We start from the raw sequence: 21,753 nt of genomic DNA, 5'->3' as shown, positions 1-21,753 counted from the left end.
TTTCTTCATAGACTCCCACATTCTCTTTGCCACTAAGTTCAAACATGGTCAAGCAGGTGGCCTAAGATGTCAGGCAGGAAAGCACAACTTGACCACAAGGAGAAGCTGAGGGGCCAGGAGAGGGAGAGCGAATGGCAGAGGAGGGTGTTCTCCCTATGGCAGCCAGGAATCGGGAAGACGGAAAAGGGCCAGGGACAAGACACCCTTCAGATGATCTTCCACCTACCTGGCCCCAACTCCTGCTATCTATCATGTCTCCATAAAATCGCCAAATTATGACTCCATCAGTGATTAGTGAAGTGATAAGTCAGAGTCCTCATAGCCAATCCCCAGTTTGGGACCAAGTTTGCAAGACGTGGTCCTTTGGAGGACATTTCCTCTCCAGGCCATAATAGGCCATCAGAGAAGGAATGCACCCCCAGCTCCGCGACCAACCTCTGCAGAGCTCTCAGTTTACTGAGCTTATTTCCTGGGAAGCTTGATAAAGAGTGAAGCCTGCTCCTCCCTCTCACACCGTCATCGTCATCGTTTGGGTGGATTCCTGGGAATTTTGCTTATTGCCAAGGCAGGCAAAATGGCAGCCTGTGTGGGTGGCCTGGGGGACACGGAGAGAGCCATTCCGTTTTCTGACCTTTCCCCCAACCTGTTCCTTGTACCTTTATACATCGGTGTGTCTCTGGCTGGCTACAGACAAAAAGATGACACCAGGAGCCTCGAGGGGCTAACTAAGGCTTGACTGTTGGTCTGCCATAGTGTCCAGACTCTTAAATTTAGAGGCTCCCTGGCCCCATGGAAGGCTCTGGAAGGAGTCGAGGTTTGAGCAGGGCCAGGACAGTCAGGCTCAGGTATTCTTCCCCCAAGCAGCTAAGATCAGCTTCTGAGTGGAGCCCAGTTAGCCCTACTCATGAATTCTGCATGTGGTGCTGACTTTCAACCACATCCCTTCCTCCCTTCTGCAAAGCCCTTTGCTCCCCGGGAAGTAATTACAATATCTGGCCCATTTTAATGAAGGCAAAAAGTATTCCACGTTTGTACGTTGCTTCTCGGGGTGGGAGAAGGCTGGGAGGGCGGGGCAGAGGACCGAGAAGTCGTCCTGGCCTTTCCAGTGAGAGTCTCAGCTCACAAGTCTGCTCACACACATTTCTCACGGAATCACTGCTCTGCCGTGGCAGGCAGCCAAGGCAGACGTGTGCTTTAGAAACACTGGTGCCTGAGAGCTGTGCCCGCTTGGCTTTGAAAATGAGGTTGACATCATGTCAGCTAGAGTAAGTCAGTATTTCCATCTCACGCAGCTCATTCAGCTGGGAGTTCACAGACCAGAAGACAGGCTGACTCATGTACTCGCTCCCACAGGGACCACAGGGACGATGCTTTCTCAGGCTGTCGGCTTCGTCTGTTTTTGTTTTCTTGACCTGCACCTAGCATGTCACACTTACCTAGAACCATGATTGTGATAAGCACAATCAAACCACTGAGAAAGCAACGAGCATTTCCAAGCTGCACGACAATTATTTCAAAGGTATTAAAGCTTGAAAATCAATGTGTGATAAAGCCGATAAGATGAGGGACTGAAGAGACAGCTCCGTGGCTAAGACCACTGGATATTCTTCCAGAGACATGGGGTTTGATTCTCAGAACTCACATGGTGGCTCACAACCATTTTTAATTCCAGGCTCAGAGGATCTGATACTTCTGTCCTTTTTGGACACTGCACATACATGGTACACATACATAGGCAAACACCCATACACATAAAGGGATAACATTTTTCAGAAGGCAAAGCAGTAGATATCGGCTCAGCTGTCTTTGGCTTTTGAATACTTTTTTGTACGTTGATCCCAAATTTCATAGCAAATGAGAGGGGAGTCCAGAGAGTGAGAGGCACTTCCCAGTTGGTGAACTACAGTTTATTTCCTATTTTTGCTCTAAAGAATACCATTGATTTAAAGATGTTTGTATGGTTCTGTTAATGGGTGTCAAGACTGAGCCAGGCTTGTGATCCCAGAGACTTTGGGGTCCAGAAGCAAGAGGAGCGGCCACTAGCTTAAGCACAGCCTAGTGTCTACAGTGCATTCCAAACCAGGAGTGCTACATAGTGTGACTCTGTCTCAAGACAAAGTTCACTATGTAACTCTGGCTGTCCTGGAACTCACCTTGTAGATCAGGCTGCCCTCGAACTCACAGAGTTCGCCTGCTTATGCCTTCCAAGTGCTGGGATTAAAGACATGCCTTACTAAGTTCTGTGATAAGAATGATTGTTAAGCCTCAAAGCTGTTCATGGTACATGGCTACCCATGGCCACATAAATACAGGAATTTCAGTGTTTGGGTTTATGTTTCAAAACTGACTGTGCAGAAACAACCCAATTTCCCACCAATAGACGCCATAGGTAGCAAAATATAGCATAATCCTACAGTGAAATATTTTTCAGACAGACCAAAAAAAAAAAATAATGTTTTGACATGTTTAAAACAAAGGTGAACTTTTAATATATCATTAAACACAGGAAGCTAGACATGAGCAGTTAAGCATACACATTGGTGGTAATGCATGGTGGTGTCCTGTCAGTCAGTTCTCCCTCACTCAGTATAACAAGTCCCTGAAGGAACTTGCCTGTGGGCCCTGCTGCTTTGGGCCTGTGAAGAATAACTAATATGGTAACATGTCGGGGTAGGGGTCAAAAGAAGGAGGAGAAGGAGGAGGAAGAGGAAGAAAAGGAAGAGAAGAAACACTTGAGGTGCCACAGTCCCCCTCATGGAAAAGCCCCATGACTCAAAGATCTCGCAGTAGGTCATACCATCTGGTACCACTCTGGAATTTTCTTTTGGGGGCTAGGGGGTGGGGCTGGAAAGTTGGCTCAGTAGTTAGGAGCACTGACTGCTCTCCCAAAGGTCCTGAATTCAATTCCCAGCAACCACATGGTGGCTCACAACCATCTGTAATGGGGTGGAATCCCATGCCCTCTTCTGGTATGTCTGAAGACAGCTACAGTGTATTCATATACATAAAAAAGTTTTCTGTGCCTCCATGCTCCATTTCAATCAAGCCTTTGATGCTTGGGCCTTTCAGGACCACTCAGGATACTAAGCACTATAAATGTACTCGGTGCTATTTACAGTACATTTTATATTAGGGAGTATTTGTGCCACAGTTAATAGAAGGAAGGGGACCCTGGGGAGCTGACTCAGCCATTGAGAGCATTTGCTGTTCTTAGTGGGACTTCTAACAGGAACTTGGCGTTCCCAGCACCCACACACCGACTCATTAGTCTCTAAATCCATGGATCTTGTGTCCTCTTCTGGCTTCTGTAGGTACTGCATGCATGTGATAGGCATCCATACCTGCAGACAAAGCACTCATACACATAAACAAACAAACAAACAAACAAAAAACCTTTAAAGCAAAAGACAGACAAGACTAGGACACTGAGGCACATTTGTAATGCCAGTACTTGGGAGGCAGAGACAGGAGGATCACTGCAAGATTATGACCAGCATAATCTACACTGCAAGATCCAAGCCAGTGGGCTGGAGAGATGGCTCAGTGGTTAAGAGCACTGACTGCTCTTCTAGAGGTCCTGAGTTCATATTCCCAGCAACCACATGGCTCACAACCATCTGTAATGGGGTCTGATGCCTACAGAGAGCAATAGTGTATTCATGTACATAAAATAAATAAATAAATAAATCTTTTTTAAAAATTCAAGCCAGCTATAGCTATGTATCAAGCACTGTCTATAAAACAAAATATTTAAATTTTTTAAAAAAAAGAAAGCAAGGAAAGTGCTGGGGATGTATCTTTTAATTTGTAGAGTGCTTACCTAATGTGCACAAAACCCTGCATCATATGCTATGCTTGGCAGTCCACGCCTACAATCCCAGCACTTAGGAACTGGAAGCAGGAAGTTCAGAAATTCAGCGTCAACCTGGACTTCAAGAGATTGTGGTCAAACCTGGCTACAAGAGACCTCAACCAAAAAAAAAAAAAAAAAAGTTAGAAAAGAAGAGGAAAACATAAAACCACAAAGGGTAAATGAATAAGGGAAAAATTAAATTCCAGGCTCTTTGCTCCGTGTTTACAGTCTGTGGGCGAGTGTCACCACCCAGGGACAGTCAATACACTGCTGAGAGGTGTGAGAATTGGCTGCTCACCAGAGAATAGGCAGCACTTAGGGTCCCTCAGAGGAAAAGCAGCAGGCTGTTCTGGAATTGTCTGGAAGCTGTGAGGTGAGGTGAGGTAGAGAGGCTGTCTCATCCTGGGGAAGGGGGATGCAGAGGAGAGGGAGGCTGGGTGGGGAGAGAGCAGGGTAGCAGTCTGAAGCTGGGGCAGCTGGTGAGCTGCCGTGCCCGTGGCAAGGACAGGACAGGGGCTTGGCAAGCCCTCCCCACCCACCCTACCCTAAGTTGTGACTCTCCCCGCCCCGGGGAGCTGGCAGGGCTGGCCCGGGATCATCTGTCTTCATTACACTACCCCGACTAGCTCTGTCACTTCTTGCCAGAAAGCTCATCAATATTCCCCTGTGGTTGTCAGCCCTAAGGCCCTTCCTCGACTCTCTCCCTCCCCTCCGCCCTTTCTTCTCTCCCACCCTTGCCTGCCCTTCTTCCTTTCCCTCCTCTTCGCTTCCATCTCCCCTTCCGGCCATGTCTGTTCCTCCGGCACCTCCCCTTCCACCTCCTCTCTCTCCTTCTCTTCCTTCTGTTCCTCCTCCCCCCATTCCTCTTCCCCTTCCTTCCTCTTTCCCCTTTCCACTTTTCCTACCCTTTCCTCTCCTCCGGTCCCTCCCCTTCCCCTGTCCTGCTCACACACACCCCTCCCCCTTCAAGGCTGTGTGCCTGGATCAGCTCAGGAGCCCAACCTGTGACTTCACTCTGAAGCGCCTGTCTCCTGCCACCTCTGGAGATTCCGCTGCGGGCTCTTCCTCTGCTACAAGGGGAAGGGACACATTCTCTGGAGGAGACACAAAGGCTCCTCTGGACACTGCGAGACTGCTTTCCAGAAGGAGTCTGCTGGTAGACCAGCTCGGTTCGCACTCTCTTTTACCCTTCAGCTCTCTCCCGCTCCCCCATTGAGGGCCAGCTCCTGGCAACACAGCTGTCTGGCAGGAGAACAAGGTTTTGATATGGCCTGAGGGCCTAACAGGCTAACTAAAGGTTGGGGCCTGGGGTTCCCAAGTTTCTGAAATCCAACAGCAGAAAAACAAGTATATAAACAAGAACAATCATATCTACCAGGTGGCTGGTTACCTTTAGAACAAAATCCAAACAATTGCTGGTCATGGTGGCAGGTGCCTGTAATCCCAAGCACTCAGGAGGCCGAGGCAGAAGAATAGCTGTGCATTTGCAACCAGCTAAGGCTCCTCCGTTAGTGAGACATTGTCTCAAAGATAAAAACAACAAACAATTCAAGAAATGGTTCCCCAAGCTAATCTTGTCCCCCAACTCAGTTGACCCCTCACCTCCACCCCCCAACCCCCTCCCCCCCCCCCAGCTCTGCTCTCTCCTCTGGACTCTGCCTCACTGGCTGGAATTTCCAGGGACTCCACAGATCTGTTCTACAGATGCTGTTGTTCTTCCACTGCCTGGCTTCCTGCAGCCTATTGCTCACTAGGGTCCCTTCTGACATCTCTCTTATCTGGAAGATGCAGGGGTACTCACCGTGAGCTTGCGCAGCCTCCCATCCTGCCTTCTGCACACTTACATGCTTGCTTTTTTATTTTTTCTTTTGAAACAGTGTCTGAAATAGTCCAAGCTGACTTGGAATTGACTCTATAGTCGATGGTAGCCTTGCACTCAGTCCTACCTCCTACCCTTCAATCCCAAGTGCCTGGGTTATAGGTGTGCACCATCGCCCACACCTGTTTTCTTTTCCCATGCTGCTTCCTGACTTTATAACCCATATGTTTGTCTGTGACTCCCTCAGGAGAATGTAAACCCCGCATGAGAAAGAACTAGAGTTCTGCCATGTTATGGGTGCTGAAGGTGCCCACTCCCCTCTGTCTACCCACAGTAATCCAGCTTGCATTTCCTCTGCACACAGTGTGTCTACCCACAGTAATCCAGCTTGCATTTCCTCTGCACACAGTGCTACCTCTTTGCCAGGTGGGTTTCTCCCGCAGAGTCTGCTTCCTTACCCAAGCATCTAGCAAAAGAGAATTAACAGAAATTAACACACTTACTCAGATCCCCAGCCAGGAGCTCCTGGAGTGTGTGTGTGTGTGTGTGGGGGGGGGGTGTTTACATATATTTTACCCATCTTCTGAATGCTTCTTAATGCTGAAATTCAAGTTCCCAATGCTGGCTCCACAGTCACAGGGTAGCCTGATGTTTCCATGGCTCAATAACTATTACTGGCTGGGAACTCGCCTCCTCTTCTCTTTCCATTTGTTTTCTGGAATCACTCCTTAAATAAAACTCTACCAAGAAAACTTTACCTTGGCAAGGGCACGTGGATGCACTCTGTAATCCCAGTGCCTAGAGATGAAGGCAGGGGGATTGAGAGTTCCAAGGCAGCCTGGGAAATGGAGCAAGGCCTTTTCTCAAAAACAAGATCTAAAATAAACCCCAAACAAACGTGCCAATTAAGAAAACCTCACCTAGCTTTCAGTGCCTCGGCCATGGCAGATGAGACTGTACAGTGGCACTAATGGTTTGAAAGTAGTTTGGTACTGAGCAGCAGTGATGCACACCTTTGATCCCAGCACTCAGGAGGCAGAGGTAGACAGATCTCTGAGTTCCAGGACAGCCTGGTCTACAGGGTGAGTTCCAGGACAGCCAGGGCTACACAGAGGAAACCTATCTCAAAAACCCAAAGAAGATAAATAGGTGGGTGGGTAGGTAGGTAGATAGATAGGTAGGTAGGTAGATGGATGGATGAATAGATAGATAGATCAATCGATCGATTGATCGATCGATAGATCGATAGATAGTTGATAGATAAGGAGATAAGAAAAGAAAGCAGTTTGGCAATTTTTTTTAACATGTAAAACGTGGAGTTAGCCTATGACCCAACACGTCTACTCCCAGCTGGAAAACACATGTTTAAATGAGCACACGAACACACATGTTCATGGAAGTAGACTGTGTAATAATAACCAAAAAGTAGAAATGCTGTCCATTAATTTATAAACTAATATGAGGTAACAAAATGAATGAAAGATGGATGCATATTCTTCCTAAGAGTCTCTGCCCCTTGGGGTCCTTTGGTCCCACCTACACTTCCAGATATTGTGGTTACAGGCTGAGAGAAGAAAACAGGCTTGGCATTAGCTGTTTTCTAAGCAGGTGTGGGCAGGTATGAACAGGCAAGGACTGCCCTTACCTAAAATCAAACATTCCATATCTTTCCTGATCATTTGCAAAGACACCCCTCCGTTCCCTTCCTTTACCCTGCTTTATCTTTTTTTGTTTGTTTGGTTGGTTGTTTGGTTGGTTGGTTGGTTGGTTTTGTGTTGTTTTGTAGGTTCTGGGACTGAACTCAGGGCTCGAGGCCTCACACATATTAGACAAGAAGAGACCTAGTTCTCAACTTACTCAGAACACAATCCCCATGAGAGTGTGCTACCGTCCTTCCGGGTGCTGTGCCAAGAGCCCCTGCCCTACCCGAACTCACTCAGGGGTCTCCTGAGCTTCCAGACATGAGAGTGGGCAGCCTCTCTGTGCTCTGGGAAGCCAGGAAGGTGACCAGAATCTGAGACCTGAGCCAGCTGGGACACTGAAGGACTCCTCCACTCCCCTGCCTCTCAGGGGGCCTGCTCTGCAGAGCTCCATATTCTGTCCACAAGGCACAGCTCTGCTCCCTTCTTTATAGTGGTAACTACCAGGTGTACCCTGTCTTTCCTGGAGCCTCAGAATTCCTAAGGTAGCCTTTTTTGGTACCTAACTAGCAGGCTGTCTTCCTCTGAAAAGGACCATGTGGATTGTCCTTTTCTGTCCCAGGTCCAGAAGCTCAGTGGTGGGCCAATCAATCCTCTAGGCTGGCTCCACTCTCCTTCCTGGGGCACCTGCTTCAGAGGATGCACCTACCCTGCCCTTCCCTGCCAGATGGCCAGGCATTGCCTCTGCCAGCTCCCTGTGACTTGCAGAGGACCCCTGCCCACTCCTGGGCAGCCAGGCCAACACTCATACTGACCATCTGAAGTCATTCAACAAGTATTTTGGGCCAGCCTGCTCTGAGCGAATCTCCATGCCACTCCCTGGGGCTTGAAGAAGACTGAAGACATCCAACTATCCTAACGCTCCAGAACCTTGAGACAGGAATACAGCGTACGATGTAGCAAAAGCAAGGGCAGGTCCCATTAAACAGGGCTAGCTACCCACACGCCGCCAATTACTGGTCAGTGCTGCAGCTCAAAGAGATTAGGAGGTTGGTCCAAGGTCACACAGTGAGTAAAGGGTTGAGGCTGTCCAGCTACAGGGCCAAGGTTTAGAAAATGTTTGATCTGTTCTAGGTGAACACAGGGGCAGAGGTCACAGTTGCTTTGGGGCAATTTGAGGTGATGGCAGGAGCTTGGGCTTTACTTTTCTGATACCTTGATCAGCCTGATCCTGGCTCTGGACTCAGAGTTAGAGGGGCCTGGTAGCCTCACGCTACTTTAAGTCCTGCAGGTCAGGATTGACAGTTGTCACAGGACGACTACAGAGCCAGTCTTAGGCAATGGTATCACTACTGAGTGGCAGACAGCCTGCTGTCCTGCCCCGTTAAGGTACTGGGCGCTATACTGCATTGATTGTGATGTGCACAGTGCAGCTTCCTTCCCTGACACTTGTCCCTCATGATGTTTGTATCCTGAGGGTTGGGGGCTGGCAGCTTGGAGAGAGTCTTATCCAGTATTCTGTTTCTTGTACCCAGTGCCATGCCCAGCTCCCCAAATAACGATGCAATAAAAATAGTGAGTGAGACTAGGAATGAATCTCTGGAGATGCTTGCCTAGCAAGCAGGAGGTTGTGGGTTCCATTGCGAGAAGTGACTGACTGCGGTGGCCATGGTAACATAAACATTACTGAAGTGCAAGTGTGGGGGACATGAGTTGTAATTCCTAGCTCGAGTAAACAGCAGGGCACGGTCATGCAGAAGAGAGAGAAAGACAGATCCTGGGGGCTTGCTACCAGGGTAGAGAAAAAGATGCCCAAAGTTGATACCTGGTGTCTATATGCTCATGGCACACTGGCACACACATGTGTACACACACTCACATATGCACAATGTTTCTGAAGGATGGGTTAAATGGGTGAAGAAACCTGAATGAACGAACTCTAGCCCCGCCCCCCGGAAGCTAGTCTAGGGGACATCATCCCTCTCTGGGCTCCTGGCTGGCTTGGCTGAGCCTTGGATCTGGCTCTGATACCAGCCCAGAAGACACCATTGCATCACTGTGGGAGCAGTCCCAAGGATCCCAGGACCCTCTCATGGCCTTGGAAAGTAAGAGCCAGAAGCCTCTGGCCACACCGGATTGGTCTTCTTTTCCTTTTGCCCCATCCCACTGCTGGCCGCTCTGCTCAGAAGCACCCAGGGGATCCTGGAGGCCATGTTGTAATCCCTTCTTGTTTGGTCCTCACAGAATCCTTGGTGCCCTAAACGATGGAGCAGGTACAGAGCCTGGGGGGATGCTCAGATGCTGCAAGCATACCTAGACTGTAGCTCACACGATCCCCTAGTGCTTGCAAGCACTGTGGCTGCAAGTGAACACTAGACTGAGAGCTCTGGGGACCCATGTCTGCCCACAGGGGACTCAGTCTTACAGGGAAGAGCAAGAAGAATGCAATGGCCACTGGCCAGGTAAGCAGGGCACCATGATGAGGGCAGTAGTATGCAGTGAGCAGAGGAAGAGGAGATAGAACATGCTGGTCCACTGAGAGAGGTGTGACGGGAGCAGGAGAGGAAATGAAGGCAAAGTTAGGAACTCACACACAGAAAAACCTGTTATTCTTCCCAGCAGGTCAGAGACCTATTTTGTAAAGTTCTGATTTCGCTGATGATGGACAGCAATAGAGAGACTCTTGCTTTCTCTAGATACGAAGTAGGCTTGCCCAGCTATGAATCTGCAGGGTGGATTTGAACTTAAGACATCTGGCTTTACCACCTAACCCCATACTAGGCAGGCAGAAGGCAAAGTAAATAATCTCTTTAGCAGTATGGAGAAGCCTCCTGCCATCCCCCAGGGACAGGAGCAGTTAGGGAAGGCAGGAGAGCCCATTGCTGCAGGCAGGCAGGAGGAAGGCAAGGAGAGCTGCAGAAAGAGCGACGGGTGGATTTGAGAAAACTGAGAGGTAAACTTGGCAAACTGTGTAGCTGGCAGGGAATGCAGAGCTGAGAAGAGGGAGGTGCCAGGGGGATTTGCCTGTTCCTGGCAGGGTGCTTAGAGGAAGGTGTGCCACCAGCCAGCCAGGCTGCAGGAACAGAGAAAGGTCTTCAGGAGGTCACTGGGTTCAGCCTGGGACACATTTATCTGGGAGGTGCCTGTGTGTCACCCAAATAGAGATGCTACCTCATGCTCCCCGGCACCTCCCTCCCTGAATTTCCCAGACCCTCTGCTCATCTGTTGCGGGGTCATCCCCCTGCAATAACATGTCTCCTATGGAGGAGCAAGGCAGGCTCTCCACCAGTTCCTGCCAGCCCATGAGCTCCTCAGAGGGTGGGATGTAGTTTTCCAAGGTTTTCCTCAAAACTGTGGGGCTGCACTCTCCTTCCATGTGACAAGATCACGGTGTGAGACTCTAACCCTAGAGTGAACATGCAGCAGATTGAAGGAGATTCTGTGGCAATCTGCAACAGGAGTTGCAAAGTGCCCCACTGGGAAGTCCCAGAGGGCATTCCCATGTTGGTGCTTGGTTAGGGGAAGCTGGGTTGGTGGAAGGGTGTGGGGGATGACAGGCAGCACTTTGAACTGAGAGGGGCTTCCTCTGAGAACAGATAGCCTAGACTCGCCCTCCTGTAGGGCCGAGAGCCCACAGGACCTGGAGCATCATAGCTCTGCAGTGAGCACCGTTGGTTCAGTGAGAGGTTTTGGGAATACTCTGAGGCATGTGGTTGTCTCCTGGAGCTATTCTACTTTTCTTACTTGTCAGGCCATGGCAGGTATCTACCTGTGGGAAAGGCCCCTCCTCTGCAGTGGTGTGTTCTCAGCAGCCAGTCACGTACACCACAATGCTGAGCTACGTAGAAGAGCCTACTCCTCGTAGCAGCTTGTGTGCCCTGCTGAGGGCAGGGTGTCCACTGCCTCTGGAACTGCAGCTACTTGCTGATCGCTCTCACCCAGCATGTCATCCTCAGGCTCCCAGCAGCCCTACCAACAAGGATGGACTGGTGCGAGGGAGGCAGCCCATTCTCTGAAGAAGAGACTTAGATTTATGCCAACCTGCCCTGGTGATGGGGTGTGAGTGAAGAGCAAATGAGCCCTTTATATGATGCATCTTCCTGTCTGTCCTGTCCAGGCCACCTTCCCTGACCACTGCAGCCCCATGGCTTCTCTCTTTATGTCCAACCTTTGACATGTGTGTGTGTGTGTGTGTGTGTGTGTGTGTGTGTGTGGTGTGTAAGAGAGAGAGCATGCACGTGCACATGTGTTTTTGAAAGTGTTTGTGACTGTGTGCATTTGCAAGTGTGTGTCTGTCCGTATGTGTGAATATGTAAGTATGCATGTGCATATGTGCATACATGTGCATATGTGTAAAAGTCATATGAATGAGTGTATGTATGAGTGTGTATGTCAATGGGAATGAATGTCTTTGTGACTTTGGATACACATGTTTATGAGTGTGTTTGTGTGTAAATATGAGAATACATGAGTGTGTCTCCCTTTGTGTTCTCAATTCCTGAAGAACCACCCCTATTCACCAATCTCAGGGGAGCTCAAGTCTGGACAAATGAGCTTCTGTCTGAAGCACCTGAGGGTGCGAGTAGAAGGGGAAGTTGAGAAGTTTGGCCAGGTTTCCTCCCAGTGTGGGAGCAGGAGCACAGACAGGAGCAATGGAAGAAAATGGAGTCAGTCTCCTTGGAAACTGTGGTCAGTAAGCTCAGCAGAGCCGACAGGCATCACTATCCCAAGCTCTGATTCCCCCACCCCCACCCCCAACCCCACCCTGGTCTCCAGCTCCAGGCTTTGGGAAAAGCCATCAAGCTCTCTGAACCTATTCAGCCAAATCACAGGGATATCGGAGGGCTGAGAACAAAAGAGCTTCGCAAACTGCAAACAGACCTGTGCAGGGACCATTTACCTTGATGTTTCCCCATCAGTCTGTTCTGCAAGACAGATACAGAGAAACGGCAAGAAGGAAACCTGCCTCACCCCAGCGGGAAGCTCGGCATTAGCCTGGTCCTTGGCAGGCTGTGAGCTGATCAAAGGGCACGGTTGTAAACAGCAGGGGAGGGCATCTCTCTCCAGGTCGGGAACCCTGCAGGCCTCCGAGCAGCCAGCAGGGCCTTTCTGCCCTCTCGTGGCCGAGCCTGGAAGTACATTTATCTCACAACCGGGTTAGGGGCTGTTATCTTTCAGAAGTGTCAACAAACCTTCAAGGTCTGCATTATCTTTCCCGATGTGCTGATAGAGATCTTAAGAGTTAGAGGTATATAATTGCCTTCATAGTGGTGGAACAGGTTGTGGGAAACAGGGCTGGGGACATAGAAGTTCTTTACTGGGGAATGTTTTTATTGTGGCAGAATCTAGAAAGGTCTCATCCACCAAAAGCCCAAGGTCCCCCTTCTTTTCCATGGCTCTTCTCCAGGGACCACCACCTTTTTCCTTTAGGGTGTAGGACTGCAAGCTTTGCAGTTAAGGGACAAATAATAAATGCTTTAAGCCTGTGAGCCCTATCTTGGAACTACCCACCTCTGCCCACCGGCATAGCAGGAATTAGTCAAGGACAAAGCCTAATGGCATGGCTGTGTGCCAATAAAACTTTATTAACAGACATTTAAATTGGAGCATCATACTATTTTCATTCATTAAAAAAATCATTTTTTGTATCTTTTTAAAAAATGTAAAACCTTGTCCAGAGCCATGAGTTCGATCCTTAGAACCCAAAGAAAAGGAGTAACTGCTCTTAACTTGCAGGTGAACAAAAACCGGAAGCTGGCTGTAACCCCTAACCTTCACTCTAAGATGTGGGAGTCTCTACCGAACTCATTCGTGTTCAGCTCCGGTCTGACTCCTTCTTGGTCCCTTTCCATTACTCTGTTCCTTATTCCTCTCACCAGAACCCGTGGTCCTGACCCCCAGTCTGTCTTCTCTTCGTGGGACCTATTCATTTCTAGTTTCCCCCGCTTGTGAACCTTAGCATGCACCCCTTCAGGCCACGCCTCAGCCAGAGAGCCTGTGCCCAGCCACTCCCAAAAGCCTGGGCTCTCAGTTCCATCTCTGTTTGGTTCAGTGGTCCCTGGAGTGACACGGGATGCTAGAGAAAGCGACAGCTTTATCACTTCTCTGGTTTGGTTCTAAACCCTGCTTCACCACCAGCCTGCGCAGGCTCCGTGTCATTTCCCTCTGGAGAACTCCTGGTTCGATAAATATGCAGTCCCCTGGCCTACTCTACACTCAGGAGCGTGCTACTTAGAGGTGGTGGTGGGGTTAGAGTGTGATGAAGGGGTAGAGTCTTTTTACTGGGATATATCAACCTGGATCTCAGAAGAGAAGAAGGCTTGGGGGTCAAATAGTCCTATAGACACCAGAAATGGTCCCATAGCTAAGCAGAAAGGATGACGTCACGTAGAGAAAACTCTAAAATTCCCCAAGACTGGTCTTACCTTCTGCAGCCAGCAGGTGGCAGCAGAGCCCATCGAGGAGGGTTCTCCGGGACTGAGAAGGGATGCTGTTGTTCTAAACTTTATGTTTACTTACTATTTGGGCAACTTTATCACACAAGGCAGGGAAGGAGACACGGAATCATAGGGAACTGGTTGTTCTGGAGCTTATCAACTAAAAGCCTGCTGGATAGGCTCAACTGGTATATGAATGAGAACACTGAGGTAGGAACTCAAAGCCGCAATCCTTGGAGCAGAGCTGGGGAGAGTGGGCTCCCCACACCCAGGTTGCCTGGGTCCAAATCCCAGATGGCTACTAGCTATGGGGTCTTGTGCCCATGTTTTAATCTTCTCTTAGAGACGAAGAACCGGGCATAGCAGAGCATGTGGATGACCCCCAACGCTAGGGAGATCGAAGCAGGAGGATTTTGAGTTCATAGACCAGCTTAAGACTTTCTAATTAATTAATTATTAAATATATGAATATGTATGATATATGAACAATTGAGTACTTATACGGACAATGCTGATTGTTGGCATTTAGTCTAGGCTCCGCCCCACAGTTACCTGGCAACAGCCAGGTGTGCTGACTCTCTATAAAAGGGGCTGATTGTCCCTTCCTCTCTCTTGATCTTGCTCCCGCTCCTTACCCTCTCTCCCCGTTCCCCTCCCCCTCTCTCTCCATGTGCTCATAGCCGGCCTCTACCTATCTCTCTCTCTCTCTCTCTCTCTCTCTCTCTCTCTCTCCCTCTCCCTCTCCTATCCCCTCCCTCCCTCCCCCTTTCCCTCTTCTCTCTGTCTCTCCCTCCCTCCCCTCCCCCTCTCTTTCTCTGCCTTTCTTTCAACCCCCTCTCTATAAACTATAGTCCCTCAGGGGGAAGGGATGCCTCAGCATGGGCCCACAGAGACCCCTTCCCCCATACTTCCACCAAACATATCTCTGGTTTCTCTTTTTATAAAATACAACACTGATGGCGTTAGTTCATGGAATTGAGTAATGGGGAAACATGAAAGTATCTGACATTTGGAGAATGTTTAGAAACATTTAATAACAATTAATATGATTACTTACATTTTTTCACTTTTATTTTCAGAAAGTCTCAGTTGCCCAGGCTGACCCTGGAGCTCATTCTATAGCTAGGCAGGTCTTGAACTTGTGACTTTCCTTATGCCTTGCACCACCAGGTCCAGCATAAGATGATTATCTTTAAGGATCCTTCCTGAGTGGGAACTCTCAGGCCCCTCCTTCCCAGAAAGATGCCCCAGGATTTAAGCCAGGACTCACCTAAGCCTCAGGCAGAAGCAGCATTGTTCCACACCAGGATGGTGAGGTGGGATAAGCTGTCTGGGGTCAGCTCCCCCTCCACCAGCCTCCCTCCCAACATCACCCTGTTTGGGACCCTTAGGGGTGTTCTTTGCCCAGACTCCTTCCTAATTCTGTACTTGGAGCTAGAGGCTGTCCCCAGGTCGCCTGACCCACGTGTTGCTTTCCAACAGCATCAGATATTCAGACATGCAAGAAGACACCGCGCTTGCGCTGGCTGGAGGGGAGGCTCGATTTAGATCGACTGGAGAGTGGTGACTTTCTGCTCAAGAATTTCCTATCTTGGAGGAAATCCTCCCTCCCTAGCTTTGCAGATTCTCCCGAGGCAACTTGTTCATCTGTCTCCTCCCTCAGCTCTCACAGTGGGTGGCACACGCTGTGAAAAGTGAAAGCTGGCACTCCAGTGTCCCCTAGAGCTAGAAATGGGTTAAAAAGGAAAGTAGCCCAGTCTGGTCCCCCTTCCCGCTCGAGCCCTACCCTCCACCATCCCATCTCCACCCCCATCCCCACTCCCGGGCAGGGCAGTCCGGCTTCTCAGGAATCAGGAGGCCCAGCCTGCCGAATTAGCAACTGCAGGAACCCCTGGGAGCAGAAGTCTAAAAACAACTAAGAGGCAACCGAGGAGGTCAGAGGCCTGGAGCAGTAAAAATCAAGAATTGCAGTGGTGGGCTAACCTCCTGCTGGCCTGCAGACTGGCTCTCCTCGGTCTGCCCTTCCAGCAGCCCTTGCCACAATACCGAGAGGCCCACAGGCTACTCCCTCTGACAAGCCCTTGATCCCTAATCAAGCAGGTGGCATTGGGGAGATCCCTCTTGATGGCCAGGTACCAGGACTCAAGCTTTGAGTGACATCCCTCTCCTCTGAAGCATCATTCTGCAGGGTCCAGACGGAGAAAGGCAGATGCAGTTCTGCTTGGCTCCAATCTCTTGTAAGAGCCGGAAGTATGCTGGAGAGGGGCAGAGCCTACGCTTGGGGGCGTCACCAGAGGGAGAGATAGAGCCTTGGTTTCCAGCTGGACACCAGAGTCCTTCTGGGTCCAGGGAACTGAATCCAAAGTGAGATCCAAGATGAACTAGATAATTGAGGGGACACACAGGAAAGAGAAAGCACAGGGCCTTCTGTCCAGTGGTCTTAAGAATTTAGTCAGAAGCAGGGCTGGTGGTGGCCCACGCCATTAGTCCCAGCACTCAGGAGGCAGAGTGGGCAGATCTCTGAGTTCGAGGCCAGCCTGGTCTACAGAGTGAGTTCCAGGATAGCCACACACAAGGCCAGAGGAAGATGTTGGGAGTCTTCTATCGACCTCCACCTTATTCCTTTGAGAGAGCACTGAAATCTAGAGCTAGTCAGAATGCCTACGGGATCTCCCTTGTCTCTGCTCCACTCCAGCCCCCAGCCATGGGGTTAGAGGCATATATGTGCACAACTACACTGGGCTTTCATTGTGGGTGCTGAGGACCCAAACTCAGGTCCTCGACTGCACAGCAGTGAGCCGTGTCCCCAGCCCATGCTAGATGTTTCATAAGCAGAATTTCGTTGAACTTTCACACAACCCTAGAAGCAGTCAGATCACGTTTTCTTTATGGAAAGCATAGTTTAGAGAAATCAACCCCAGCGCCAAGGCACAGGAATCCTGAGAGCATCTAACCAAGACTCTTCTATGGTCAGAGACCATTTCTCTCTTGAGTGGCTCTGTGGTCTGTGACTCACTCATGGAATCTCATTGGGAATGGAGCTGCACCTTGGTGTGTTGCAGCGATCCACACATCCTGGAGTTTGACCTGCCCCTGGCTGCCTTGCAGTGGAGCCTGACCTCAGCCACAAAGCGCACACCTGCTCTGGATTTCAAGTTGCTCACCTCACCTCTGCCAGCCCAGTCTTCTTATCTCTAAAATGACATCATAGCATTTGTTTAACCCTTGGGTTAAAGCGACCTGCTAAATAACTGCCTTGTGTGTCTCCTCAGGGCAGCTCCGTTCCTCCGTCTTCGGGGCTGCACTCTCCCTGCCCCTCCCTTCTCTGAAACAGCTAGGGTCTGTTCTCTCTCTGCCTTTCTTCTCCCTCAGGTACACTGGCCAGGGGTTCTCTGCTGCTTCTCCTTAAGCAGCTGCCAGCATCCCTTGGATTTCAAGGGTTACTGATACACCAAGGGGAAGTAAAAAAAAAAGATGTCAGCTATAGGGGAAGTGGCCATTGCTGGATCCTTACTGTCCCCACAGACCTCCCTTCTGAGGAGGCAGCTGCCTCAGGTACTCATGGAGGGCTCCCTTATTCAGTTCTACAACAAAGGCCTCACCCAGGTTCCTGATTTGCACCTTGCCTCCTCTGGGGGGTTTCGGGGAAGAAGCCACCCCTTTCCTGTGGGAAGTCAGGACTGGTCTAAGTGTCTTTCTGTCTCAAGAGGTCAGTTTGTGTTTCTGCTGAGCCTGGAAGTCCCTCAACTTCTCAGCTTTCCTTCTTCTCAGGGACAAGGATCCTCTCTGGGTCCTTCCTACTCTGCCAGGAACAGAAGGCAAATGGGTAGGAGGGAGGATATCTCACGTCCGAGACTGCCCTGGCACTCCAGGAGAGAGAAAAGCCAGGCCAACTGACCTCCAGGCTGCCTGGATGACGTGTGTTCCCTCTACCTTTCTCCAGGAGTAAATATTGGATTAAATTCATTTACCAGCTGTTTAATTAAGAGCAAAGTCAGTAAGGGCTCCTGAGTAGTGGGAATCCTGGGAAGAAATACTCAGAGATAGCAGTGCCCAGGGGACCCATGGGCAGGCTCCCTGGGGCAAACAGTAGCCCTGGGGAAGTGCAGACCACGAAACCCTTCCTTCCCCCTGACTACCTGAGCCTCTGCCCGGTGCCACCAACTTGTGAGGCTGGGCTGGGCACTTGGAATGCAGGCCTCTGGAGAGGTCGGTTTCTTGCCAGGCTATTTGGCACATGTCTAATTCAGGACAGCCTGGTATTTTAGGTATTGTACCTGGTCACGCCACCGTCCTTTGGTCACCTGGGCGCTCACCTGTCAGTGACCGCACATTCAGACGTGCCTGATCATTCAGGTATAAGGTCCCTGAACCAAGCTGACCTGACTGTCCAGGTGAGTCCCAGTGAGCAGGTCTGGTATCTGTTACACCACGTAGTCAGTCAGGTTGTGTTCCTGGGAGACACTAGGGGCTTACTGTACTCACAGGGCTCATCCCAGACAAAGCTGGATATAAAGCTAAACTCCGTCCTGTTTCTCACTCTTTAGTATCCTGGGCCTGTCCACCGTGACCCCAGATGCTGACCCCTGATTGCCCCTCTTTTTTCTACCTCAAGCCACACCTGGCTGTCTTGGGGTCCCAGGGGTTCCCAGGCTTTAGAGAAAACAGGAAGCTGGCCTGAAAGGAAATCAGCAATGACTCCAGCCTACAATCTTCCCAGGGCTGGGTTCACTTGTGACTGCGAAGGACACCCTGTTATCAGCAGGTCTAGTGCTGGGCCTCAGAGAGTAGCTTCCTCCCTGGCCCTAGGTACATGTCTGGCCTAGCCCAGCTATATCCAAGAGTTGGAACTTGGAGCAAGGGGGCATATCCTGCCTAGGCATTTCTCTGGGTTGTGCTAAGCCTCTGAGGCCATGACTCATGACCACAAGGCTATCTTCGTCTCTCCAGCCTCAGATTGGGGGTGGGGGGACAAAATCAGCATTGGCATGGTGCCAATCAAAGCCAAAAATCACCCTGGGGAGTGGCAGGACTAGAGAGGGTTCTGGGCACTTCCTGGCTGCAACAGCAGAGGCAGGTTTCTGGGCTCTGGGTGGGCAGTGATCACAACCAGGGCTTGGCTTTAATATAAAATGCAACACAATTATATGTCAGCCAAAGCCACATCTTTTATCTCTGCTACAGAGAGGACTAGAAGCCCAGATCATTTTTATCCCGGTAAAGTCACCTTCTCCCTTCAGCTGGACAGTTTTCTTCATAGATCTGGTCTTCTCTCCAAATCCAGAACATGAACATGGAGCTTGGCATCCTGCAGGCCCAAAAGGCTCAGACCAGAGAACTCTGGGGCAAGGATAGGGAAGAGGTGTCTGTCCCCAGGCCCAGGCCACTGACCTTTCTCTAGGCAGCAGAATCTGCATAGGTATAGGAAGCTTGGGTTGTCCGTTCCTCTAGGCTCTGGCTGGAAGTCATGGCTGGCTGGAGCCAGGAAAGTATTTATGAAAAAGTACTCACTAGGCACCTTTTCACCAGAACATCTCTTAAAGGTTTGTCCAAAAGAGTTTCAGAAGAAAGGCTACACAGTATACAGAGTGGGCAAGGAATTATGGGCTAGCTCTGGTCCGCTTACCACAGCTGTCTGGTTGTTGATGTTCTTCACTCAGCAAAGCCAGTGCCAGCTTACCATTCTGTCTCAAGGGGAAGCCCTTTAGTGAGGGACACTCGCCTGCATTCCCACATACTTGCAAATCCATTTCTTTTACCACACTTCTGCTCCTGACCAGGGTGCTCTGTGAACCTGCCAGCCAGACACACCTCACACGTCTATGGCTATAAGGCTCTGGGAGTATCCCAACCCATTCTGTCAGTCACCCAGCGTCCATCCATCCATCCTTCAGTGGAGTGGGGAGCGGGTGGTGGGATGGGGGGAGGCTATGTGTAGGTGACCTTAACTATTCTAGAACCCAGGATTTCTCCCACCTGCCCTTCCTCTTTTAAAATTTACTTTTATGTAGTATGCATGTGTGTGTAGGGGGTGTGGTGTGGTGTGTGCTATAGGTACAGTGGAGGTGCCTGCCATGCAATGACACACATTTGAAAGTCAGAGGACACCTTTCATGAGTTGACTGATTCTCCCTTCCCATGGGATGGAATTCAGGGTCATGGGGTTACAGGAAAGGGTGTTTTACCTGCTGAGCCATCTCACAGCCTACTAACGTCCATCCTCAGACCCTCACCCCCAGAGGTCAGTCCATCCTGCAAGCTTTGCTGGGTTCTGGGCATCCATGTGTCAAGACTTGGGGCTCCCTCTTGTCCCCAAGTCTCCCTCAATCTCACAGTTACAGGAGGCCCAGGCTGGAAACTTATAATTCACACCTTTAAGTTTTTCTTCCCTGGAGTAGGGCAGGGGAAAGGCCTCAACTTTGCTGTTTCCCCAAGAAGGGGTAGGTGGGGGTGAGGTTGGGGTTTTGAGTTTAATTATGGAGCAGAAACTTGGCTGTCAGGTGCTCTCATAGGGCATATGACACCTTCTCCCCGCACCCAGCTAATGAGATGGTACCAGGCAGCTGGCAGGTGGGCTCTGTAATTTAGGGGCCTGATTGCAGAGGCGGTGAGCGCCTTTAACTTGATCAGGGCAAGGGCCTCTGAATTTTTCTGATTCAACTAAGGGTTGGGGGTTGAGTTCTGGTCTCTCTCTAGCATGTTGCAACAGGGCATGCTTCTCAGTGGTACCTCGGGTGAGTGCCAGTGGCCTTTAATTCAAAGTGACTCTGTAAAGCAGTGTCCTGAGGGGCTTGGTGATGATAATGAAGAAAGAAAAGTCAAGGTCCCCAAGTCTTCATCAGCACGTGCCTCAGAAGCTGCCACAGTCAGCAAGGGGGTCTGTCACCTACAGCAGGAGGAAAGCTCTTACAACCGGCTGAGACCCTCACAAAAACTTTCTGAAATCTGACAACAGCTAATGGTTCATCTTGGTTAGTCTGTCACTAAAATTCCTTCCCTGGGAGGAAGACACAAACAATACCTGTTCCCTCCTCCCAAGGTCTTGATGGCAAACCAAAGCTTGGTTTCACCACACTTCATCCAATGAGTTTGTTGGATTTCATTGTAGAACACAGATGAGGGCTCCAGACAGGATTATGGGTGACCCAAAGCAGCTGGACTAGGTCTGGCTCCAGCATGGATGATAGTTTCCCTATAGCTGCATAGATGGCCACCTCTTCCCTGGTCTTTCCCAGTCTATACACTCTAGTCCCTACTTGAGCCCCCAAGGCTGCACGTTATTTGGGCAGAATTGCATATGATCGGCTGGGAGGAGTGGTTGGTCCAATGACTACCCATCTTATCCTTTTAGGAGATGTGCTGGTTTGAATAGGACTAGCCCCCATGTGGCCTTGTTGGAGGAAGTGTGTCACTGTGGGGGCGGGCTTCAAGGTCTCAGGCAGTTCACTTCTGCTGTCTACTGTTCAAGTAGAGCTCTCAGCTCCTTCTCCAGCACCGTGTCTGCCTGCTGGCTGCCATGATGAGAATGGACTGAACCTCTGAAACTGTAAGCCAGCCCCAATGAAATGTTTTCCTTTATAAGAGTTGTCATGGTGTCTCTTCCCAGCAATAAACCCCTAATAAGAAAGAAGGGAATGTCGGGAGTCCACAGGCCTTGACATGATGGACTCTTGAAAGTAGGCACAGTTGATCTCAGTTTGGCTCCGAGGACAGCGACTTATATATTCCAAGAACTGCACTGAGTTATTTCATTCATAATTCATCCGCATCCATGTGACTCTGTAAGAATGGTACAAATCTACCCCAGCCTACACACTAAGAGACTCAGGATAAAGTAGCAATGTTTCACGTGGATAGACTAACACCCAGCAAGACAACTGTTTGAACGTGCTAACATGCAAAAACTCTCTCTTGTCCCTGTATTTCATATGTTCCTTTAAGTCTACAAGATGGGTTTGTACACTGTTTGCTGAAGTCATATCTGGAGCCCCCCTGAAGTTCATG

The 21,753-nt window shown here is 49.9% G+C and overlaps 1 long non-coding RNA gene across 4 annotated transcripts; it reads right to left on the bottom strand.

Annotated features, from left to right (window-relative positions):
* Positions 1-2,285: 2,285 nt before the first annotated feature.
* On the bottom strand, positions 2,286-5,413 carry LOC143443788 (uncharacterized). Of its 4 annotated transcripts, XR_013113078.1 has the most exons (5): positions 5,244-5,413; positions 4,856-4,923; positions 4,152-4,286; positions 3,821-3,967; positions 2,286-3,341 (listed from the first exon to the last, which is right to left on the bottom strand). It is a non-coding gene; the product is annotated as an uncharacterized LOC143443788 (long non-coding RNA). The 4 variants fall into 4 exon arrangements; XR_013113075.1 differs by lacking the exon at positions 5,244-5,413 and having other exon boundaries at positions 4,856-5,228; XR_013113077.1 differs by lacking the exon at positions 5,244-5,413 and having other exon boundaries at positions 3,821-3,956; positions 4,856-5,228.
* Positions 5,414-21,753: the final 16,340 nt, after the last annotated feature.

This window comes from Arvicanthis niloticus, chromosome 10, assembly GCF_011762505.2.
Source record: "Arvicanthis niloticus isolate mArvNil1 chromosome 10, mArvNil1.pat.X, whole genome shotgun sequence".
Classification (NCBI taxonomy): domain Eukaryota; kingdom Metazoa; phylum Chordata; class Mammalia; order Rodentia; family Muridae; genus Arvicanthis; species Arvicanthis niloticus.
This window is presented reverse-complemented; position numbering and strand designations above follow the sequence as displayed.